At 44.6% G+C, this 26686-nt stretch overlaps 1 protein-coding gene and 1 non-coding gene across 2 annotated transcripts in view; one reads left to right on the forward strand and one right to left on the reverse strand.

The window, feature by feature from the left end:
* The window catches only part of LOC124772889 (brain-specific angiogenesis inhibitor 1-associated protein 2-like), a 579992-nt gene that overhangs the window by 15704 nt on the left and 537602 nt on the right, over positions 1-26686 (forward strand). The window lies entirely within an intron of this gene.
* Trnaa-cgc lies at positions 4713-4785 on the reverse strand. Its single transcript has one exon. It is a non-coding gene; the product is annotated as a tRNA-Ala (tRNA).

Below are 26686 nucleotides of genomic sequence, written 5' to 3' on the forward strand. Positions count from 1 at the left end.
AAGGTAAATACACTCCTGGAAATGGAAAAAAGAACACATTGACACCGGTGTGTCAGACCCACCATACTTGCTCCGGACACTGCGAGAGGGCTGTACAAGCAATGATCACACGCACGGCACAGCGGACACACCAGGAACCGCGGTGTTGGCCGTCGAATGGCGCTAGCTGCGCAGCATTTGTGCACCGCCGCCGTCAGTGTCAGCCAGTTTGCCGTGGCATACGGAGCTCCATCGCAGTCTTTAACACTGGTAGCATGCCGCGACAGCGTGGACGTGAACCGTATGTGCAGTTGACCGACTTTGAGCGAGGGCGTATAGTGGGCATGCGGGAGGCCGGGTGGACGTACCGCCGAATTGCTCAACACGTGGGGCGTGAGGTCTCCACAGTACATCGATGTTGTCGCCAGTGGTCGGCGGAAGGTGCACGTGCCCGTCGACCTGGGACCGGACCGCAGCGACGCTCGGATGCACGCCAAGACCGTAGGATCCTACGCAGTGCCGTAGGGGACCGCACCGCCACTTCCCAGCAAATTAGGGACACTGTTGCTCCTGGGGTATCGGCGAGGACCATTCGCAACCGTCTCCATGAAGCTGGGCTACGGTCTCGCACACCGTTAGGCCGTCTTCCGCTCACGCCCCAACATGGTGCAGCCCGCCTCCAGTGGTGTCGCGACAGGCGTGAATGGAGGGACGAATGGAGACGTGTCGTCTTCAGCGATGAGAGTCGCTTCTACCTTGGTGCCAATGATGGTCGTATGCGTGTTTGGCGCCGTGCAGGTGAGCGCCACAATCAGGACTGCATACGACCGAGGCACACGGGGCCAACACCCGGCATCATGGTGTGGGGAGCGATCTCCTGCACTGGCCGTACACCACTGGTGATCGTCGAGGGGACACTGAGTAGTGCACGGTCCATCCAAACCGTCATCGAACCCATCGTTCTACCATTCCTAGACCGGCAAGGGAACTTGCTGTTCCAACAGGACAATGCACGTCCGCATGTATCCCGTGCCACCCAACGTGCTCTAGAAGGTGTAAGTCAACTACCCTGGCCAGCATGATCTCCGGATCTGTCCCCCATTGAGCATGTTTGGGACTGGATGAAGCGTCGTCTCACGCGGTCTGCACGTCCAGCACGAACGCTGGTCCAACTGAGGCGCCAGGTGGAAATGGCATGGCAAGCCGTTCCACAGGACTACATCCAGCATCTCTACGATCGTCTCCATGGGAGAATAGCAGCCTGCATTGCTGCGAAAGGTGGATATACACTGTACTAGTGCCGACATTGTGCATGCTCTGTTGCCTGTGTCTATGTGCCTGTGGTTCTGTCAGTGTGATCATGTGATGTATCTGACCCCAGGAATGTGTCAATAAAGTTTCCCCTTCCTGGGACAATGAATTCACGGTGTTCTTATTTCAATTTCCAGGAGTGTACATTGCTTGTTCTTTAGCAAAATCTTTCATTTGCTAAATATGCCTATCAGTAGTTAGTGACTTCAGTAGCTAGAATCTTTTATTTAGATGGCAGTAGTGGCGCTCTCTGTATTGCAGTAGTCTGAGTAACGAATATTTTTGTGAGATAAGTCATTCATGAAAGGTATAGGTTATTGTTAGTCAGGGCCATTCTTTTGTAGGGATTTTTGAAAGTCAGATTCCGTTGCGCTAAAACTATGGTGTGTCAGTTTAAGCAGAGTCATTTATAATTTTTCTAAGGGGACGTTTCCGTCTTATTCTCGTATTGTGCACAACTCGGTAATCTGACGACGTTCTGGCGAACCCAACCGGCCGTGGTACAATAAATGTTTATCAATAGAGCTGTGGTGGCTGGAATTAATCGTTAACATTATCATTTGAAGGTCATTTACGTCATATATCTCATTCCTTACAAAATATAACTGTCACCTTGACGACGGGCTAAGTAGAAACAGCAGCTGGACAACGACTGCGAATTTGATGTAACCACAAGGAAACCAAATCAGAAACAGATTAGGTATCCAACCTACTACTCGTGCACACTTATCTCATAGCTTAAAAATTGTCAGCCTTGTGCTAACTCACAACGCATTGGATGCAACTGGGAGGTCAAGGAAGACTAATTCGTATTATTGAGGGTTACAGCTTATCAAAGCTTCTGTTCAACTAGTATTCCGAAGAGCTTTGGAGAATGGACAGTGGGGTGAAACTAAATATCGGCAGAGAAATGAATGTGCAAGTGGAATTCCATTGCTAAGGTTCGTAGAGAAAACAGCCCATCTAGCAACGCGTAAGAGAGACTTAAAAGGAACTGACGGTACAATTAGCACAAAATGTGTCTTTAGGATGAACAAAGCAAAGACGAAAGTGACGACGAATTCAGAAAGGAAGCTAATGACTTTCTTATCATTAAAACTGGAAACGCCACAGTTTTCTTGTCAAGGAAGTAAATTCACACGGATGGCCCAAGTATTTCTGGAAATGTTCCTCTGGAGCGTAGCCCTATATGGAACTGAAAGAAGGGCTCTTAGAAGAATGGAGAAGAAAATACTGTCAATTGGTTTGATACTATCGAAAAATGTTAATAACTGAGTTTACAGTTGCTGTACAATATGAAGACGAGCCTGAAGGAATATGTGAAGAATGATTTCTATAAGAAAAATCCTTATCGGAAGAAGGGACACATTAGTGCGTGCTCTGCTACAGCATGTAAGAGTAGTTTGTATGCTCAGGAAGGAATAGTAGAGGAGGAAAATACTGGAAGGAGATACGCACAAAACATTGTGGAGGTATTTAATTACTGATGTTACTTACAAATGAAAACATTAGCGAAAGATAGGAAAACATAAAGGTCAACATCAAAGCATTCATAAAGTATATTGACTTAAGGAAAATCAAAACTACTAGAAAGGCGTAAGTATCATTAGCGTTGTCATATTGAAAACTGCAGTTTTTGATGGAATACGAAGTTGTGCCATTATAGTTTCAAAACTTTGAATGCCGCCTGTATTTCAGTACCGGTACATTTTTTTTTTAAGCAGCTGTTAACTGTAGCTTCTCTTTATGAGTACACGCTCTAGACGACAGCAGACAGAAGCGAGTTTTCGTGACCACGGTTTACTGCACTGTTTAAATTTTTAGTTAACTCACTACACTCACACTGCTTGTTCTGCATGAAAAACTCGACAATTTCAGGTGTAAAATAAATGACGCCAGTGCAAATAACACAGTGCTTTTAATTAAATTCAAAATAAAACTGGCCCAGTATCGTCGCCTGCAACGCTGATATTTGCGAACATTACCGTTTCAGTGACGAGCACGAGCGAATGAATATCCCGGCTTAATTGGAGTCCAAAACTACCGGTCATCAATGCGCCTAACCATAAGGGTACAAGGGGATTAAACGGAGACAGACGTTTCCATCACGATAATGTCGCATTGTCATTAAAGTCTATTTTTAATTATGTTTCAAGAGCATGAGAAATAAAATTACGAAGTTTCCCATTTGCATAAAGACTTAGGCCTTTTCTCTTTCATATTCTTTACGTTTTGCCCACATATTATTCTTTCCTTGCGTAAGTTTAGCTGTGGTTTCTCAAAACAAACAAAGGTAAATAACCCATAAGCGACTCTAACTCAACATATACACTTGTAGTGCGCCATTAATGTTCAAATTAATTCAATAAGCTACAGCACTGAGGAACAAATGCGAATTGCAGAGCAATCCGTAGCATATCACACTCTAAATCACAGGAAATGATTGTCGGTACGTACACACCCGGTAGAGAAAAATTTGTTGTACCGTGAGTTTTGCATGTAGCTATCACATTTGATGTAATTGTTTTAAGCAGGGGAATGTTTGTGTGATTAGACGTCTCATTTTTTCAATACTGCATGATGAAAACTGAGTCATCTGCTAGAAGTGACTTTCCATAAATCTCTTGTTCTTCACGGCAGATTTAGCGGATGAAAGTTTAATTATTTAATATATCTCGTAAATCTGGATAAATTTACCGGAACCGGCCGGTGTGGCCGAGTGGTTCTAGGCGGTACAGTCTGGAACCGCACGACCGCTACGTCGCAGGTTCGAATCCGGCCTCGGACATGGATGTGTGTGGTGCCCTTGGTTAGGTTTAAGTAGTTCTAAGTTCTAGGGGACTGATGACCTCAGCAGTTAAGTCCTATAGTGCTCAGAGGCAAAGTTACCGGATTTATCGAGACTTTAACGGCCATCAAGTTAATGGTAATTGGTCATGTACCTTATGTGGGGCAACTCTGGGCGGAACGGGATACTTAACGTTTAAGTATTTTCTTTAAATGAAGGAGCACAAGAGCACACTTACTTAAAGGTACTAAATATCATCGGTACAGTTAAGCAAGGCCAGTGTGGCGCAGTGAGAGGGAGGCCCAGACACGAATTATGGTCTTGGTAGAAATTTCCATTCGCCACTTCAGTCTGCATATATACATCATAAATGTTTGAGACTTGTACATGTTTCTGGAATAGTATAGTTACTTTTGGTGACAAAGTGTTCTAGGTTTGTGTCTCGTGTCTTGACTACGTGGGTGGTGGTGGTGGTTAGTGTTTAACGTCCCGTCGACAACGAGGTCATTAGAGACGGAGCGCAAGCTCGGGTTAGGGAAGGATTGGGAAGGAAATCGGCCGTGCCCTTTCAAAGGAACCATCCCGGCATTTGCCTGAAACGATTTAGGGAAATCACGGAAAACCTTAATCAGGATGGCTGGAGACGGGATTGAACCGTCGTCCTCCCGAATGCGAGTCCAGTGTGCTAACCACTGCGCCACCTAGCTCGGTGACTACGTGGGTAACCGATTTATCGCTACACTGTTTCCCATTAGATTTATAGATTTAGAAAAAGCTTTTGACAGAGTTCAGTGGAACAAGCTGATGGATATTTTCAAGAGGAAAGGAGTAGATTGGAAAGAGAGACGACTGATACGGGATTTATATTTACACAAAAAAGTAAGGACAAGGATTGGAAATGAAATGTCAGAAGGAAGCAGCATAGGACGAGGTGTTGGACAAGAGTGTTGATTTTCCCCGCTGTTGTTTAATGTATACCTTGAAGAGATTATTGCGAAAAGCTTAGATGGGGAAAATGGGAATATGTATTGGTCGAAAGAGAATAGAATATATAAGATTTGCTGATGACGTGGTATTAGTGGCAGAAAGTGAGCGGACAGTGAATAACATGCTGAAAGATCTCAGTGAAGCTTGTGTGGAATATGGGATGCAAATAAACGCAGCAAAAACAAAGAGTATGGTCATCAGTACAAGACGCAGACTGTCCAATATAAAAATAGGACAATCTACCAATAGCCAAGTAAGTGAATTTAAATATCCTGGAAGCACAATAACTGAAGACTTGAGATGGCACCAGGAGGTGAAAACTCGAATTGCCATAGTGAAGGAGGAATTCAACAGAAAGAGGTGACTCTTGTGTGGCAAATTAGATAAAGGACTAAGGAAAAGGCTTGGCAAATGTTTTGTCTGGAGTGTGGCACTATATGGGGCAGAAACATGGACGCTGAGACGAGAGGATGAAAAAAGGTTAGAAGCATTTGGGACGTGGATGTGGAGGAGAATGGAGAAAATAAGCTGGATGGAAAGAGTGAGTAATACAAGAGTATTTGAAAGGGTTGGTGAGAGAAGATGTCTACTGAAGGTTGTAAGAGAAAGGAAAACGAACTGGTTGGGACATTCATTGGGAAGGGAGTGCTTGTTAGTAGATGCTTTGGAAGGATTGGTTTGTGGGAGAAGACTGAGAGGAAGAAGGAGATACAAGATGATAGACGATATAAAGGGAAGAGGAAATTATGCAGACCTGAAGAGGATGGCAGAAGACCAGACAGCCTGGAGAACTACCATGTGAAAACCTGCCTTTTGGCAGAACACTGATGATGACGATGATGAAGAGTTTCCCACATATTTACATTTTATGAAGACAAACGTGGATTCCAAACGTATTACATGTGCGAATTTTAGGAGCTCGATCCTAGGTATTAAGTAATGAGCTGAGTGTCTAATCTCCGTTTTAAACTCTACTTTCTGAGTTTATTTCTCTTGATTGAGTATAAATAAAAATCTAAAGACCAGAGGATGTCGTTCTTGATTTCCGTAGTGCTATTTTGCGAGGAAACCGACCCCAAATGTCCATTACATACCGTTCCCTTCGAAATCTTCGATCGGAAACAGGTTGAGATGCACCTGCATTCACTCAGCGTAGACACTTTGAATATTCCGCGTCGGTGCACAAGAAAGTCGGGCCGCTTCATTGAGCGAGCGATCATGGGGAAGTCCAAACTCAATTACTCCTTTCTGCCGTTCTGTGGCACAGGGTTGATTCTTTAGTCCGGCGAGCTAAACTGTCCAGTTACGTTGATGTGACCACCTTCCAAAAGCCTGAATAACCGCATTTTAGAACGCGGAACGCTGCGAGACATGCAGAAAGGGGGTCACTGAGGTTCTGGAACGGATGTGGAATCATGACGACTCCAGCGCCGTGGCCAGCTGCACTAGGTGTTTCGACTGAGATCGCATGGTGCGCACAGAACGACCGAGGAGGTCCCACAGATTCTCGATTCCGGGGAGTTTGGTGGGTAAACGGTCCTAGTATTCTTCGAAACATGCACGCACATCGCAAGCTGTGTGAGGCATTGACCTGTCATGTTGATATATACCCTTGAACCGAGGAGAAACAAACTACATTTGATGGTGGACATGGTCCCCAAGGATAGATGCGTATTTCTGTTCATCCAATTTGCTTTCCAGAATGACGAGATCGCCCATGGAATGCCATCAAGACATTTTCCAGAACATAACGCTCCGACCTCCGGCCTCCGGTCTGAACCCTTCCGACGACTCCAATAATACAACACCAACAGCCGTTATTCTGGTTTTATTTATTAGGAAGCCAGTGTCGACATGACTTCATCTTCAGGCCTGCGTATATCGAGTAACCCTCGCGTTACAAAATGCAGCACTATCAACTGGTCTCGCGAAGAAAAAATCTCGACATATGCAGGCCTGAAGAAGACATAATGTATTGTCGAAACTGGTTGCCTAATAAATAAAACCAAAATAACGGCTGTTAGTTTTGCATTGTTGGAAATCGACCAGCCGAAGTGCTGCACTCCAGACATAGTATGGGGTTACATTTATCTTCCGACGACTGTTTGTTTTCTGTCTGGTAGAGCATAAAACGTGATTTGGCTAAAAGGGCCACCTGTCGCCACTTGGATAACGCCCTCTTCCGGTACTGACGTGCAGTTTCCAGTCTCCGTCGCCAATGACCAGCAGTAAGAACGAACTCATGACCCCAAGCGGCTGCTGCGGAAACCCATTCGCAGCAACGTTCGCAGAACGGCCATTGTGGAGACACTGTTGGTAGCCCCAAAGTTTATCTGGGCCAGCAGCTGCCCAGCAGATGCACGTCTGTTCTCCTGTACACTTCCCCGCAGCTGTCATTCACCCCTTTCATCTATGGCCTGGGTCGCCAGTTTTGGACTGCGCCATTTTGCCATGTACGCCATACCACAACCATGGTGGCACGCAAACAGTTTACAGACAGAGCCGTTTCCGAAATGTTTAGACCCTTGGCCCAAAAGCCAATGATCATGTTCTTTTGGACGTCAGATAAATCGCTCCACTTCCACATTACGACAATAACTGCACTGTTTTCCGGTCCCCGTGACACGCTTTATATAAGCTCCAATGCTAGTGCTGCCAATTCTCGGTTCAAATGGCTCTGAGCACTATGCGACTTAACTTCTGAGGTAATCTGTCGCCTAGAACTTAGAACTACTTAAACCTAACTAACCTAAGGACATCACACACATCCATGCCCGAGGCAGGATTCGAACCTGCGACCGTAGCGGTCGCTCGGTTCCAGACTGTAGCGCCTAGAACCGCACGGCCACTCCGGCCGGCGCCAATTCCCGTCTGCGAGTGTTTATTACGCACTGGCGTCGAATATGACTGGACAAGTTAGTTCTGGGCCGTACCAAGGGGTGGCGGATCTGTTTTACACGAAGGACAGAGGCACAGAGGGAGCATAAAGAAACAACTGGAGTAAACAGTACAACGAATAAACTGAAAGAGAATCGCAAAATCCACCTCAGCGATGTAAGATGTCTGGGTCTACCAGTGAAGTGGTGGCAAGAGAAGATCTCGACGAAAACAATAACAGATCAAGGGACCTCAACCTCACACTTGGAAAGAAGTTGATGATGATGATGACGTGCCTGTGGCAATGTAAACATTCCCAGCCTGTTAACTGACTACAAAATTGGTCCAAATGGCTCAGAACACTATGGGACTTACCATCTGGGGTCATCAGTCCTCTAGACTTAGAACTTCTTAAACCTAACTAACCTAAGGACATCACACGCATCCATGCCCGAGGGAGTATTCGAACCTGCGACCGTAGCTGTCTTGCAGTTCCAGACTGTAGCGCCTAGAACCGCTCGGCCACCCCGGCCGGCGGCCACTTGTGGCCGAGCGAATCTATGTGCTTCAGTCTGGAGCCACGCGACTTGTACGGTCGTAGGTTCGAATCGTGCCTCCGGTATGGATTTGTGTGGTATCCATGCCCGAGGCAGGATTCGAATCTGCGACCGTAGCAGCAGCGCAGTTCCCGACGTAAGCGGCTATAACCGCTCGGCCACAGCGGTCGACATTCTTGCTGTCTTCGGAATTTTGTCGAATTTTTTTTTTTTTTTTCCGAAAGTCAGGCAGCATGTCGCCGCACACATACATTCTACACACCAACGTGAATAATCGTTTTGCTGTAACTACCCCCAACGTTTCCAGAAATTCTGGTGGAATGTTATCTATCCCTGCTACCAACGTACCGCATTATATATAAGATGTCTGATGTTTACCACAGGAACGTCGCTACTCGTGTTCCGCAAGCGGACAAGGCATTTACACCGAGCGAGGTGGCGCAGTGGTTAGACACTGGACTTGCATTCGGGAGGACGACCGTTCAATCCCGCGTCCGGCCATCCTGATTTAGGTTTTCCGTGATTTCCCTAAATCGCTCCAGGCAAATGCCGGGATGGTTCCTTTCAAAGGGCACGGCCGACTTCCTTCCCGGTCCTTCCCTAATCCGATGAGACCGATGACCTCGCTGTCTGGTCTCCTTCCCCGAACCAACCAACCAACCAAGGCATTTACATCTTCCCATGCCCCTCGCCTCTCTGACAGCGAATATCTCATAGAACCTCTATATTTGCCATTTTGGTGTTCCTGTCATCTGCCTTAAACAGTCATTACTATCTTGCTAGTTTCGGATATATTGCGCTAAGGGGAAAAAGCGGCGAATCCCTTTCGGAACGACCAGTTATTCTCTTCTACACTGTTTTACGTTTGCGGCTCTGGACTAAAGCGCCTAGAACCGCTCGGCCACAGACGCCAGTAACTGACTATATTTTGTTGGGTTTGGAGCCAGATTATACCATCATATTCACACTTTAGTTCAGCGGTGCATATGGTTGCCGTATTCAGATGAGAACGCAGCCCCTCTGGCAGGATTTAGCAAACAACATTCTCGCCTCATGTTTTTTTTTTTTTTTTTTATTCCAGCGTTTGATCACAATAACAATTCTTCTCACCTGAAGCTGTTAGCCAAAAGGGATGCTGAAATATCGTGTGAGGATGATCTTACTATGGTGTTGAAGACTCGAAAAGAATATTACAAGTGCTTTTAGCGCGCACGCGACTGAGATAATAGTGCAGTGGTCCCGCTCGCTCCCAGGTCAGCTCCGTGGCAGGCAGTGAAACCGGCGTATCCTGTTGCGTGAGAGCGAGTGTTACACGAGCGGGTGTGGCGACCGTGAGAGGAAGAGCAGGCGGCGGCCGCGGCGCGCCGCCGTGTGGCTCGAGTCCAGGCAGCTGCGCGTCGCGGCGGCAGCCGCATGCTAACCCGAGGAGCGTGGCTCGCGGCCAGGGCGCCTCCGCCGGCCAAGGGCTGCTCCGGAATGTCGCGAGGTCGCCGCGCACCGAGCGCATAGTGGCTCGCGGCAGCGGCCCATTAACGTTCCACCGTCGCCGTCTCGGTTTCGTAACCTTGCGTCGATTGCAGCAAATTACTGTCTTTAGAGGCAGATCTCGAGGAGCAATTTCAGCGGCGAATGCCTGCCACCTTGTCCTGCAATAATATCAGGCCGCTACCGCAGTGAAAGGAGTCTATTACAGCTACGCGACACATACGAATAGACGACCACAATCTTACCAAATACATACGTTGCTTGGGCACTGCATATGCAAGGTAGAAATACATACCGGTTAATGCCAACAATACCAAGTAAAGTTCCATACATCACGAAGGAATTATACACTGAATTCCCACATGGTTCTGACTGGGAATAAAGAGTACTGTTTTGAATATAACATAGAATGACTCTTGCTCCCTGTGAGAAGAGCTATGACATGTCAAGACTGAATGCACGCAGTGGAACATAAATTTTTTTACGAAGTGGATATTTCTTCTTGTGTAAGGCAGAAACTCAGGCCAGATAGTGCGGACAATGCCGAGAACACTGCGTGTTTCACAAAAGAATTATAGTATCCTGTTCTTATTTATGCTAGAATAAACAGGGTTGAATGTGAGACAGAATGACCTCACTGGGTGGAGACAGGACTCGTGCCAAGATCTTATGCATAGACTGTACTGTTACACCAGTTGGAATAAGACATTACAAATCTTGCGAGAACAATGGAGACACTGAGAGGTTGACATATCAGATTCGCGTTCGGAGACTTAGGCCTTATATCCACATTCAGAATTACCTTTTTCTTGGTTTCATGAAATAATTTTTGGGAAGATGCTGTTATTATGCCTGTGAAATATCACGTTTTTACTTTTTTCATGTCGTCTTCTGTGGAAGACCCGTCATGTACCCATAACTAGTGCAAACTACATCCACCTCTACCTCCTTAATGCCTCAGGATGTATGCTTTTAACCTAAGAAACTGTGTGAAATGAAGAGGGAATAATGAATAAACAAAGAAAAGGTGTGTGAGGGAGTTTTAGAATAGTTGAAATGGTAATAGCGACGTTGCCAAACATCAGAATTAGCCAACACACAGCAGACTGCTGTCACACAACAGGAGTGAAATAAATCATCCGTGTAAATAAAAATATTACAAATGTAACAAAAGCAAGGCAAAAATCAATCAGACATGAAGAAGTGTTTACTCAGGGTAATTTAATACATCCATCGCTCTCGAAGGGAAGCTGTCTGGGTTGTGTCAGCATGTGGAAGTCAAACCACAGAAATGGATGGAAAGTATAAATCTGAAGTTTGATGCAATCGAAGACCGGGAAAAATTCAGTGCACACTGAAAATATGAAATAAACTGGCACTGAAGACAATGAGCCATAATAGGTCCCGATTACCACAAGAAGTGACGTATTAGCAGGACAGATGTTGTAATATCCGGGAACAATAATTTGTTACAGTATGAAGCAAACAGATAAAAGTTATAGGAACACCTTAAATTAGCGTATCTTGAACAGATTACGGAACAATTTGATTCGTAGAGACGAAAATATTGACGAAGTGTAGGAAGAGTTGGAGGAAATCAAAGAAATCGAACTACTGATGTCAAAAAAAAAAAAAAAAAATTTAAATGTTGCAATACCTCTAACTTCCTAGTGACTGTAGTGACATTTCATATCAATGAAACACGGCAATTCAAGTGTGCAGGCTACAACAAACTAGATAGCGAGACAGTGGTCAGATCAAAGGAAACATTCTTAAGAGAGCCTTATCTAAACCCTGACATATGAAAGAAACCTCTTTATTTCAGGCTCTGTTTCCGAATATTTGTATCTAGGTTTTGAGCTCGAATTCTGGGAACGTTTACACTGATATGTTTTCCTCTATATCTGTGAAAATTTGCCAAGTGTGCATCATGGTAGTGTCACATGATAACAAAGATGAATGTCTGAAACACTGTATCATTAAAGGCACACCTTTTGAAAGGTTACTTGCTTTAGAGAATTCAGTAGTTGGGAGAGAAGAAGCGTTGTGTCGGAAACTGTGTGAAGAACTATTATTAATTTCACAGTTTCCTTGAGACAGACTGAGTAAGGATGTAACGCAAATACTTCACGCGCTCTACTTCTTACATTTTTATCTCGCTTTCAGTTATCAGATTTCCTTCTTTAGACCGTTGGTCTCACCGAAATTGCAGTTAGTTTTATATAAGAAATAGAAAATACCTAGGAAACCCTTACACAGTTCTACAAAAATATACTAGGTACTTATGGTATCTCATGTTTCCTCGGTCTAACTGATTAACGGTGTTCTTTCGTGTGTTCAGCCGAGCTGTTAATTCCATTTCTCTGCACGATATTTCGGCGACCGACCTATTCGCCTTCCTCAGGTGCTACGAACTGTTACCTGGACGCCTACTAGACGTTTCAGTCCGGGCAGCGATTCCGCATTATAACACAAGTCGCAACATCTGAAGAACGCCGCTGAGTCGGTCGTCGAAATATAGTGCAGAAAAACTGAAGCAACAACCCGACTGATCACACGAAAGCACATCGTTAACTGTACGAAATACCCTTCCTTCATTCGGTTCCACGTATACAGTATAGAATTTGAACATCACATCGATGTTACATTGTGCATTTCCTCGTACAACGCGCCATCTGCTACGCAGGCACATACTCTAAATAAACTGTGGCACTTATTTAACTTTTACACTGTAAATTTCCGAGTTCACTTCCGTAGCGTGACATTCACGCGAACCTACTCTAACGTACAGGATCAAACGTGTTACGTAAGTGATCTCTCTTTGTTTGATGTATGGCTCGAAATTTCTTCGCCTTTAGACGCGAAATATAACTGCCCAGGTCACTATTATTACACGTTTGTCTCGACAATGCTGTGGTCACTAGCTGTTCACAAAATAACAATAGTGTGCTGCATTTTAGGCAGCGCTGTGCTGTCTACAAGTTAGATGTAATTATAAGGAACAAATAAATTCTGACTGCGAGTCTTCTTCATAGATCATTGATCAGTCAGAGATAATTACGTCACAAGAGTGAAGACTCCTCCCTATTTGCCTGTTATAAAGTTTGTCAGCCTTCCAGATTTCAGTGTACTCTTGGCAAGAAAGGTTTTTTCGCTTCCGCTTATCCTCAGTAAATGATCTTTTTTCAGTAATTGCCGAATGAGAATCAAATGAGATGATGATGTCTCTTGTAGTTTTATAGAATCTCGTCACACGAATTTTCAATTACACGAAAGGCACTTTCGGCTCACACAGGTAACTGACGCAGTGGTGAGTCTACGGGTCTGTCAGCGCCATTCCGTTCCGTACCGTTGCGTTCGCAGAACTGGTCCTGAAAGGTCAAGGACGTTCTGTTTGGCTGCAAGGCAGTCCGGCCAGCCATAGCAGGCAACAATGTACCTGACTGTTCCTTTCACAGCTGTTAGCCAGCAGGCTTGCGTAAAAATCTGTGCCATCATACGCGACACTTTGACGCTCACACCCAGATCGTACCGAGATGAGCTGGCCGCTGTGGCCGAGCGGTTCTAGGCGCTTCAGTCTGGAACCGCGCGACCCCTACGATCGCAGGTTCGAACCCTGCCTCGGTAATGCATGCGTGTGATGTCCTTAAGTTAGTTAGGTTTAAATATTTCAAAGTTCTGGGGGACTGATGACCTCAGATGTTAAGTCCCATAGAGCTCAGAGCCATTTCAACCATTTTTTTGCACTGAGGTGATCCTGCACAACTGACACAATTGCTGAAGCTGCGCCCTCACCGTCCCCACCTCTTCCCCTGGAACATTTCTTCTGCAGTTTGGTTCACAAAGATTAGCATATTTTATAATTTTGTAAGCAGATTTATTAAAATGAAACATATCGGAACTGGCAGCCCAGTGATATTTGATATAACAACTGTGTGAGTTAAGCGTATAGCACAATGACACGTCAAGACTCTCGATGCTTCAACATGTGTCAGAGTTTCGTTAGCGCTAGAGTAATAAGGAAATACCTGATACAATTAACGCCTAACTGTAGTGGCCTCACACCAGTTGGATGAGTAATGTAGCTGATAAGGCCGGTACTACTCTATCAAATTTCTTTGTCCAATATCTTTGTCAAAGAAATTTGATGGTATAATAGGAATCTTTGGCAAATGTCATCAAATATTTGATCAAATCTAGGGCCTCGCTGTACATTTGATCAAAGAAGTCGCTTGTCTTCTGTTCACTGAAATGTGACATGTTACGACGTGGAGCGCTAGCATCGCTGCAAAGTTCTGCCATTTATAGTGTTTTTATAAACATTGCCGGTAAATACAATTGGTGTGTACTGACAACCACAAAATTAATAGAGATGTATGAAGCTGATGAGGCGCTTTACACCGTGAGGCACCCTGAATGCAAAAGTAGATTAAGAAGATTGGAGACCTGAACTAACCTATCCTAACCTAACCTAACTCTCTCTTGTAGCAAGGAATCGGAGTGTTACAGTGAGCCTGTCTTCTGCAGTTACAGCAGTTCTCAAGTGAGTATCGTGCTTTGTGGTATGGGGATACACTTCACTGAGAACATACAGAAATGTATGCTCATCCATTCTTAAGTAATTGATGTACGACTTGACGTCCTCCACTATAAGCTCACGTGACAAGTTTTGTTGAATGATTTTATCGTGTCATCGTAAAACCAACGGATTCACCCAGGTACGTTCCCTTTTTTTCCCCCCACTTCTCTTCCGCATGTCCACAAAGTGTAATTGTGGTACATGTAACTGCTACGGTTCATAACAAGTAGTTGTCAGCCATCTTGAACTTTGACGAAAAATATGATGACAGTGTAATACCCCTTTTTAGCGCCACGTCAAAGACGTTTGTCAAATATATTTGACGAATATTTGATCACATCTTTGACAAAGAAATTTGACAGTGTAACACCGGCCTAACCAATGGCAAGGCGAACATTCGTTCACCAGAAAATTGAACTTAGATACAGGTTTATAGTGCACCTGTCCATAGTCACACAACAAACGACACCTCTGATATTAGTAACCAATCACAGAAGTATTCTTTTTGTTGTATTTTTATTTACACAACAGGTAGAACCAACAGAAACTAGGGAGCAACAAGATTACCTGTTGGAGGGGCAAGTAAATTAATACTTTCTCCACTTTCGCTTGCTTTTCCCACTGCCGCATCTCGCCCCAGGCCTCACTGTATAGAAATTGTCGAAAATAAGATGCTTCCGGTCAAATGGTACGTTTTATTCAGTGCCTGCTTGTTCTACTTTTCGGATCCCACTGTATCGTAGCAGAGTTTGCACCAGAACGACCGGCAGAGGCAAGTCAGTGCAAATACTGCACTGTTGAGTCTGCGCGGGCGGTACCTGCGGCCTATCTTGTGAACCTAGCGCACTGTTGCGGCATAAGCCTTAGCGATACACGTCTGCTGCATAGTTTTCATTTCTTTGCGATGCTCCTTGGACTAAATAGCCCTGTGTCAACACTGTGCGTTTACAGTCGCAGGCCGGTACAGAAGACATGAATACGAGAGGTAGAAGAACTGACATGCCTGCCCGTCTATTACTAAACCATGTTTCATTCTTGATTTTTCTTCGGTCAGTTTTTACACTCCCTCTGTTTTGTGAACTTGTCGAGGGCATGTCTCGCCACTACTTCGGTACGGCCCTACTCACGCCTCAACATTTGCAAGACCATTGAACTGAGGAGGAGGGGAAGGCGGCTTACTGAAGGTACACTACACTTTAAAAAAACTGAACGGTTGATCTCAGCCACGAGACCAGTTGAAGATATACAGCGGTGGGTGTGGTACCATTATATTTGTGTTATTGCTCACGACGATCAATATACCTACATACTAATCCATCTGTTTGAAGAATACAACAAGTAGAGTTTAAAAATAAACACAAAGTGATGATCATGATGTCCCATGCTCCAAGGAGCGTAGGGGACGATGCGGGAGACCCGCACCGCTGTATTAGGCAAGGTCGTAGCGGAGGTGGTTTGCCATTGCCTTCCTCCGACCGTAATGGGGATGAATGTTGATGATGAAGACGACTCAACAACACCCAGGCATCTAGAGGCAGGAAATATCACTGAATCCGCCGGGAATCGAAATCGGGACCCGGGAAGCGAGAACGCTACCGCAAGACCACGAGATGCGGTCAAACACGAAGTAAGCTGAGTATATGATAAACGGTGGTGATGAACGGCAAGGTGGTAATTTGTATTAAATGGGGTGCTTTAAATATCTAGGTGTAACTATACCTGCAAATGGGGTACAGAATATATTAAGAATAAAATTGTACAGAGAAACCCTTAGGAATGGTAAGTTCACAAAACAAAACTGTGAACTTGTTGTTTTTATGTTTTTTGAGGCACCTCTTCTGCTGTTGCAACTTTACTAGTAATATCGGAGTTATTCCGTCTTCTACGATGGCGTAAAATGTTACTTCGAACAAATACGTTTAGCTTTAAAAGTATCTCCAGTGACAAGTGTAATAATTGTGGTTTTGTTTGAAAAACAGGTTTAAAGACATCACAAACAATTAGCTTGTTTCAAATAAATGGGTAGTGAAAAAGTAATTGTAACCATGCGAACTGTTTATCGTTCGTTTAAACAGATTTACAAACGAAAACCACAATCATTGAATATGCTTTAAGGAAAGCGAAACACGGAAAAACTCCGTTATTAGTTCTAGTACGATCAGACACGAAACAGTGGTAGAAACCATACTTGTTTCAGAAGTTTAGAGAGAGAGAGAGAGAGAGAGAGAGAGAGAGAGAGAGAGGAAGAGATTATCACGGAAATGGATTACTGGAGACGAAGTGCTGGGCGCTCTAATTGTACGACATCAGAAATTACCATATCATAAATAAACACAAAAAAAATGAAGGCAACGAATTCGACTCAATGACAGCTGTCAGGAAAGCCATGGACTACAGAAAGCCTGACCAGTAGGTGTCTAGGCGAGCATGAACGCTCGCGCTCACTTGCCGATTGAGGAGTGAATGCTCGGTAGAATGAAGCGGTCAGATGTAGTTCTGGAGAGCCGGGGAAGTGAAAGCTGTGCAGTGTTTCCAGAGAAAGGTTCGCCGTAACCTTACACACAAGTGTGTGTAAGTATTTACTGCACAGTGCTTAAAGCGTGAAGTACCTCATTTTAAATCGATGAAAAGCAGCATGATGGTAGGGTTAGAAACTTCGAAGCGAAGGTCAAAAGCACAAATATCAATTTACAAGATGTCAGTGCAAGATGCCTAGCTACAGTTACAACGTGTAGACCTGTAGTGTTACGGGCAGTTGCATGACAGATTTCATATCAAGTATCACAAACTTATACAAATTTTTCCTCAGTATAAATGTCCACGACGTTTCAAGTTTTTTGCTACATTTACGTCGATGTTTGGATCATCGTAGTTGTGCCATTAACTTCCTTCCACAGTGAAGAAAACGGCTTCTACCTACAGAAGCTCACTGAAACGCTTTAACTTAACAGTACATCTTCGAATTAGCCAGTGCTCAGAAACTGGAGCAAGACATCGATGCTGTAGCAAATGGTAAATGAGCAGCATTCATTGAGATGCTTAACACATTTATAACATAGCCACAAGTTGATGTCAGTTTAGATTTCACCCGGTGTTCATCATAATGTTAAATCAATCGCAACAAATTTCACTTTTCAGACTGTGCTCCCATTTTCTTCGCTTTATCTGTTAAAATAAATGTATGATTCATTTGTCATCACTTAACAATTTTAGAAAATAAATTCACAAAAATTGGATATTTGTGGTAAGGACTATGGGACCAAACTGCTGCGGTCATCGGTCCCTAGGCTTACGCACTACTTTATCTAACTCTAACTTACGCTAAGGACAACACACACACCGTTGCCAGTGGGAGGACTCGAATCTCTGACGGGGTGGCCGCGCGAACCGTGCAGGACACCTAAGACCATACGGCTACCCCGTGCGGCAGTAAATTTACAGCGAAAGGCATTCCTCTCCCCCCCCCCCCCCCCCCCCCAACTCGCTCAGATTCCGGTCTAAGGCGCTGCAGTCTACATCTACATCTACATCTACATTGATACTCCGCAAGCCACCCAACGGTGTGTGGCGGAGGGCACTTTACGTGCCACTGTCATTACCTCCCTTTCCTGTTCCAGTCGCGTATGGTTCGCGGGAAGAACGACTGTCTGAAAGCCTCCGTGAGCGCTCTAATCTCTCTAATTTTACATTCGTGATCTCCTCGGGAAGTATAAGTAGGGGGAAGCAATATATTCGATACCTCATCCAGAAACGCACCCTCTCGAAACCTGGTGAGCAAGCTACACCGCGATGCAGAGCGCCTCTCTTGCAGAGTCTGCCACTTGAGTTTATTAAACATCTCCGTAACGCTATCACGGTTACCAAACAACCCAGTGACGAAACGCGCCGCTCTTCTTTGGATCTTCTCTATCTCCTCCGTCAACCCGACCTGGTACGGATCCCACACTGATGAGCAATACTCAAGTATAGGTCGAACGAGTGTTTTGTAAGCCACCTCCTTTGTTGATGGACTACATTTTCTAAGCACTCTCCCAATGAATCTCAACCTGGTACCCGCCTTACCAACAATTAGTTTTATATGATCATTCCACTTCAAATCGTTCCGTACGCATACTCCCAGATATTTTACAGAAGTAACTGCTACCAGTGTTTGTTCCGCTATCATATAATCATACAATAAAGGATGGACAGTGAGGCTGGTCCCGACGGAGGTTCGAGTCCTCCCTCGGGCATGGATGTGTGTGTTTGTCCTTAGAATAATTTAGGTCAAGTAGTGTGTAAGCTTAGGGACTGATGACCTTAGCAGTTAAGTCCCATAAGATTTCACACACATCTGAACATTTTCGCTCAGCCTCCCTTTACTATATGCCACGTGCTATGTGCCGGCTGGTTGCCGTAATGTCAGCGCAAGCCAGCTTACACCAGGCGCTCGGTGAACAGGTCGGGCTAGAGAAATACAAGATCAGGATTGGGAAGGCTGCAAACTGAAGTGTGAAGGACGAGAAACGGCTGTTGCGCGGAGTGGCCGCGCGGTTTGAGGCGCCATGTCACGAACTGCTCGGCCCCTCCCGCCGGAGGTTCGAGTCCTCCCTCGGGCATGGGTGTGTGTGTGTGTTGTTCTTAGCATAAGTTAGTTTAAGCAGTGTGTAAGTCTAGGGACCGATGATCCCAGCAGTTTGGTCCCTTAGGAATTCACACACATTTGAACATTTGAGAAACGGCTCCTCTCAAACGCGACTAAGAGACTGCCAAGCTTAAACGACCCCATCCGACAATGTATCACCATGCACTATGTCAAATTCTTATTACTCACAGCAGTAAATCTGGTATTTAAACCAGGACACCCGGCCGGCCGGAGTGGCCGAGCGGTTCTTGCGGTCGCGGGTTCGAATCCTGCCTCGGGCATGGATGTGTGGTGTCCTTAGGTTAGTTAGGTTTAAGTAGTTCTAAGGTCTAGGGGACTGATGACCTCAGAAGTTAAGTCCCATAGTGCTCAGAGCCATTTGAACCATTTTGAACCAGGAAACTCACTCGAACGCTGGCGTGTTTAGTGCCACCAGCCGGACAAATATCGAAAGTGAAAAGTTTTCTCCTCGACTAGGATTCGATTACGCCGCCCTAGAGTCGAGCTCCACGCCACCGTATGTTAGTGTCCTCGAAATTGGAGGCGGGAAGGCGGGACAATTAGATACTGAAGTAGATTAGTGTAAACGAGTGATTAGTGTGAGGGAACCGAGGGAAAAAAAAACTGGAAGTTAGGAGACGACGTACTGACGAACTTTAAGGACGTGCTCGGGTAGCTCAGTAGGGAGAGCTCTTGCCATCGGAAGGCAAGGGTCGCGGGTTTGATACCCGATTTGCCACACAGTTTTAACCTGCCAAGAAGTTTCAAATAAAGAATTGCTATTGCAGTTTTTCGAGCCGCAATCGAAGTCAGAGTCGTAAACAGTCCTCGTGCCTCAATATTCAAAGTACAAAAACCACAAGCAAGTAACAGGAATGGATAAACAGGTCAAATTTTATTCGTTTAATCCACAAATCAAACTATTAGGTAATGTGAGTATGACCTACGCAAACCCGTGCGCTGACTCGGTGAGTTATGGAGTATGAAGTAGATGGAGCCGGTCAGCCGCAGTAAACGTGACCATTTCCGTTTACCGGTTAAAGCTGCTGGATCACGATGAAATTCGCTGGGCACTTAATCCGCGGAGCGTGATTGGGCAACTTCGGAACACCGCGAAAGCGCTGGAGGCGGTCGGCGTGGCGCCTACTTCGGCCTCCACCGTGCGTCGCCGACCGTCTGCCCGCTGCCACCCCTCCACCCTGCCCGCCATTGTTTGGAGAGTCGCCCGCCCATTATTACTGTGCGACCATTTCCCTGTCGGCCACTCCACGATACCACGATTACGCCATCCTCTTATCCCTCCCAACTTCACGTTCTCTCTCTCTCTCACTCACTCGTTGCGCCCTATTGTGATCGTTTTCCCCTCCGCAGTAAAGCTGGCGCCGGACGTATTGGTAGCGGTCCACAAAGAAAAGTCCTTTCATATTACGCATCCACTATAACAGTTCCTGGGACCCTGCCGAAGTCTTTTACAAAGCGCTACCAATCATATTAGCTTCACTTTCTCCCAGATCCTTGGCAAGATATATTTGCACGTAAGACAAATTACTATAGCGTACAGAAACGATCTAGTTACCCCCATCTCTACTGTGACGTGGACATACACTTGCGACTCCAACGTATAAATTACGACATAAATGGTGAGGCTCAGCGTGACAGTAGTTTCAGTTGAAACTATGCTTAAATTTGAACTTTTTTCTGATGCAGTGCGTTTGCGGCAGTACAACACCATCTACGAAATTTCTTTAAAGCCCTGTTAACATGCACATCGTTGGGCGTCAGCAGTGTTAACGTTGCATTGCAAGTGGACCATACCATTATTATATAAAATGATTCTTCTTTCTTTTGTTTTAGCATGATCTAATTACAAAGCATTTTCTAACGAATGTGAACGTAGAATATGTCTTATCTACACTGTTCTTTTTTATTCTTTTTGACACGACTGAAGGAGGAAATTAAGGACGGACTTACAAGGTGGTATTTTCCCCGCAGAAGTGCTATCTGATTTATGTACTTAGTATAAAAGGCAGCCGGGCGGTGTGGCCGAGCGGTTCTAGACGCTTCAGTCTGGAGCCACGCAACCGCTACGGTCGCAGGTTCGAATCCTGCCTCGGGCATGGATGTGTGTGATGTCCATAGGTTAGTTCGGTTTAAGTAGTTCTAAGTTCTAGGGGACTGATGACCTCCGATGTTAAGTCCCATAGTGCTCAGAGCCATTGTATAAAAGGCACTAACATCATATGCTGATTGCTGTGACGCCTATTAAAATACTTACGTGGGTCTGATTTCTACCCAGACATAAAAAGAAAACTATCAACCGGAAATGTTAGGTAGGACTTGAAACAATGTGTGATGGACGTCGGGCGTTGATATATGATATATATTTATTTGAGACTAGGTGAGTACCTGGTGTTACCCGGGCCCAATTCTAATTATCCATCTCCACCTTCACCCTCTTTCTCTATCCATCTCATACACCCCGCCCTCTGTCAATCTCTTCCTTCCCACTCTGTATATTTCCTCTTTCTATACACCTCCTCCTCTCCCTATCTCTGTGCACCTCCTCTTTCCTTTCTCTGTCCATCGCATCCTTCCCCTCTGTCCATTCGCGCATCCTCCCCATCTCCTCATCTCTTTCTCTGTCCTTCTTCCACTACCTCTGTCCATCTCCTCACCCTTCCTGACTGTCTATCCCTTCTCTCCTTACGTTACCACCCGCATACCAACAAGAGGCTGGTTCTTACCTCCACGGTGTTTCTGTCCACACAGTAATTAATTTGTATATGATGTTCGGTTGATTCAGGGGTTTAGGAGGAGCATTTTACCCACAGCTTTGTCCGAATACGCACACGTCACATATACACTGGCGGCAAAAAATCACAACAACAAAGAATAATTAATGTAGAGTAATGAAATTTCGGCAATACATTTGTCTAGGTAACGTATGCAAGGGGTTTAGCACGTCAAACGGGCCGACTTGGAGCAGGAGAGGCACCACAGGACATTTTAATTTCCACTGTCTATACTTTTACAAATAAATTCATAAAACTTTAACAGCATGACCACGAAGGAGTCAGGATTCATACTCACAGTAGTGGAAGCTCAAAAACGTAACAAAACACATTGTTTTTACATGTGAAATTTTATCATTTTTTCAGTTACTATTGGCTGCATTTGTTGCTATAGGTACACTTTTCTTCCTAAGTAAGAGAGATTCTTCGATGACTTTTGCACAGCATACGAACCATAGTTACAGGTGTATGAAACTCTAGAAGTTATTTAATTTATGAAAAAATGAATGAACTGTTACATTTTAAACTTCATGTTTAGAAAAACTCAAGTTTTATAGTTAATAATCTCAATTTTTCCACAGTTTTTTAATAGATTTGGAAAGTTCTAGAGTTTCATACACCTGTAACTACTGTTTGTATGCTATGAAAAATTCATCGAAGAATCTCTTACTTAGGAAGAAAAGTGTACCTATAGCAATAAATGCAGCCAATAAAAAGTGAAAAAATGATGAAATTTCACATGTAAAGACAGGTATTTTGCTACGTTTTTGAACTTCCACTGCGATGAGTGTGAGTGCTCAATCCTTCCTGGTCATGGTGACAAAGTTTTATGAATTTATTTGTAAAAGTATAGACAGTAGAAATTAAAATGTCCTGTGGCGACTCTCCTGCTCCAAGTCGGCCCGTTTGACGTCCTACCCCCCCCTTAAGTGATTAACATTGCAAGATCACAAGTTAAGTTGAGCGCAAGATCGCCCATTGGATATGTGACATACTTATACATTAATAGCCGGCTTAAACTCCAGAAGCCAGCCGGGGTGGCCGAGCGGTTCTAGGCGCTACAGTATGGAACCGCGGGACCGCTACGGTTGCAGGTTCGAATCCTGCCTCGGGCATGGATGTGTGTGATGTCCATAGGTTAGTTAGGTTTACGTAGTTCTAAGTTGTAGGGGACTGATGACCTCAGAAGTTAGGTCCCATAAGCTCACAGCCATTGGAGCCAAACTCCAGAACGTTGAATACAAGTAATCACATGTGCATGCATTGTGTTTCGCAGGCGACGGATGTCAGTTTGTGGGATGGAATTTTATTCCTGCTGCACTTTGTGACGGTTAATGCTGTGCTGATTGTGAATGATGCTGGAGACCTCGCCGACGATGTCCCATATGTGCTCGGTTGGAGACAGACCTGATGATCGAGCAGTTTAGGGCAATATGCCGACACTATTTAGAATAAGTTGGGCCATCGTTATCTTTTTGGAAAACACCCCTGGAATTGTGTTCGTAAATGGCACTCCGACAGGTCGAATCACAAGACTGACATACATATTTAGGTTCATGGTGCGTGGGATAACCGCGAAAGTGCTCCTGCTGTCGTACGAAATCCTACCCTGGAGCATAACTCCAGTTTGAGGTCTAGTGTGTCTATCACGCAGATAGTTTGGTTGCAGTTTCTCAATTGGCTTCCTCCTAACCAACACAGCCAACACTGGCGCCGAGGCAGAACACCTTTCGTCAGGAAACGCATCATACCTCCACCCTGCCCTCCAATGACCTCTTCCTTGACACCTCAGAAGTCTTAAGTAGCAGTGGTTTGGGGTCAGTGGCCTCCACGCCACAGTGTAGGGAAGCAGCCTACTCACGCTGTAGTAAATTCACATCAGTCTTTCCATTGTGTGCCAGCCAGTCCGCTGTAACTAGCTCTGACGTCATAAATGTTGCGCAATACATTAAAAATCAAGCAAATTACCTAAAACATTTCTAGCATGTCAGGAGTAATACTAAATTAATGTGTGTTGAATATCAGTTCGATAACTTTAGCCATTTTCGAAATTTGGACGTTTTTCTGTAAAAATCATTGGCGCAACAGAAAAGAGCTAGAGAGTTAAAAATTTATAATTAGATTCCTTTTTCATAATTATTTAATAGAGAAACTGTCTTCTGGATCTCACAATTTAAGATTTTAGTTGAAATTCCATATATTCTGGTTTTTGTCTTAAAAATTAAGGAAGCAAGATAGATTAAGTAGGCTAATAAATAAGGCTAGGATGTTTATATTTAAGTAGAATGGAGATCCGCTATAACCATAAAGATGTGAGAAGTTTCATTTGAATAACTATAAAACTATAGCGATAGCGTATTCCAAAGGGCCAGTTCAGAGCTCGTCTACTAGGTGCAGTGTAATTCTCTCGCCCAAAATATTTAACTTAGACACGTCAAACTTTTATTAAGATTACTTACCTGTGTGCTGAATGCACAATTAAATTTAAAGCTTCATCGGCTATCAGCAAAAGAAGCTATGATTTATTCAATAACTTAATGTGGTGCATTACTAGCCCAGCGGCTAGTCGGGAGAGCCGATTTGATCAGGCGTTCCCTTAACCGTCCGCACCGCGGCTTTATATGTAAGAACGCTGCGCGAGGAAGCAAGGCCCCAGTTCTCTCCAGACGCTGAATAGCACGGCATCTGTGTCGGGAGTCGCGTCGCGTCGGTATCATTGCTACAAGCAGCCTCGGATGCCGTATTAAGTTACTCGGGATACGTGTAACCATGAATCACTTTCGAGTGAAGTGTTAATTCTGGCTTGACTTTAATTATCGATCTTCAGTTTGCGTATTGTCGTATTTTCACGTGCCGCCGCGGGACAAACATTCTACCATTATTTAGCGTGGCGTTTGATGAACCTAATCATCAAATTATGGCGAGCATTCATTTAAACATTCAATTTGAACATTTATAGTTGCATCAGCGCATTAGACTCTGAACTGCTCTGTTAGTTAGATTGCGTGGATTCTTTTGTTTTCATCTGTGACTTTCAGAATACAGAACTTTTTTTTCACGACCGTTTTTAATTAGAAATCCCAGACAATCTCCTAATTCCTCAGAGCTATAAGCTGTAACTATAAGTGTATTCTCAGATGAAGTGGGCACTAGGAATTCTAATTACAGGCTTCACGTTTTGCTAATCACTTTCTGGTTGCCAATATTGTAGTTAGAGAGCCAGTGTTGAGAACGGCGAAAGACAGCATAAATAACATTCTAAATAATAGGAACTGGTTTAACATTCTACAAACCTAACTTTTATATAAACAACATAAAATTGATAAAATTCTATCCGCCGCCCCACAACAGGGCGTCTTATTCGGAGCTGTCTTTGAAGTAACCGTTCTGTAACAGTTCGTTGTGTCACTGTGGTGCCGACTGCTGCTCAGTTTCCCACTGCAGATGCAGTGTAATGCGCCGGAGTCATACGCCGAATACGATAGGCTAACGTCTAGGCAGTGCCAAGTTGCGGTCCGGAGCCCGGTCTTCTTCCGATAGTTCACCGCTGCCAACAAGCCTCTACAGTGGCTACACTCCTGCCAAGTTTTTCCGCAGTATCACACAAGGAACATCCAGCTGCTCGTAACCCTATTACAAGACCTTGTCAAACTCAGTGAGCTGTTGATAATGTCTTTGTCGCCTTTTAGGAGTTCTTGGCTAACATCAACTCACTACGGCTAATCTCAAAGGTGACTCAGGATTACGACCGTTAGAGCTTGTGCTTAAAGAAAACCCGACCTGTTCCTCATATTGGCGCTCTTAGCACCATTCTTACGTGACGAGTTTGAAACGCCACTCTTACGCGACTGGTGCCAAACTGACGTCATCTGTCAACTATCTCTTATGTCGCATAACTTCTTCACGTTGCTGCGCCATGTCATTGATTGCGCGGCCCCCTCCCGCCGGAGGGTGGAGCCCTCCCTCGGACATGGATGTGTGTGTCGTTCTTAGCATAAGTTAGTTTAAGTAGTGTGTAAGTCTAGGGACCGGTAACCTCAGCAGTTTGGTCCTTAGGAATTCACACACATTTGAACATTTTGATGCTCCGATATAATTGCCCTGATATTAATTTGCGAGATGTATGTGGCATTACACTTATCGACTTAGAAACAGCGTTCGACAATGTAAAATGGTACAGAATCTTCGAATCTTTGATGAAAATAGGAGTAAGCTACAGGGAAAGACGTAATATATAAAAAGTACGAGAATGGAGGAAACAATACGAAGGAAGTGCTCGGATTAAAAAGGGTATAAGACAGGGATGTAGTCTTTCGCCCCTACTGTTTATCCTATACATCCAGGAAAGCAATAACGTAAATCGAAGAAGACTTCAAGAGTGGGACTAAAATTCCGAGTGAAGGATATCAGTGGTATGATATGCTGCTGACATTGAAAATGAAAGTGAAGAAGAGTTGCAGAGCGTGTTGAATGGAATGAACAGTCTAACGGGTAGAGCATATGGATTGAGAGAAACCCGAGGCAAGGCGAAGGTAATGGAGAGTAGCTGAAGTGAGAAAAACCGACAAACTTAACGTCAAAACTTGGGACCTCGAAGTAGAAGAAATTAAGGCTTGCAAGCTAAATAAGGCATGACGGACCAAGCAAGGAGCGCATGAAAAGCACATCACCATGGGCAAAGAGGACATTTCAGGTAGAGAGAAGTCT

This window comes from Schistocerca piceifrons, chromosome 2 (genome assembly GCF_021461385.2).
Source record: "Schistocerca piceifrons isolate TAMUIC-IGC-003096 chromosome 2, iqSchPice1.1, whole genome shotgun sequence".
NCBI classification, from domain to species: domain Eukaryota; kingdom Metazoa; phylum Arthropoda; class Insecta; order Orthoptera; family Acrididae; genus Schistocerca; species Schistocerca piceifrons.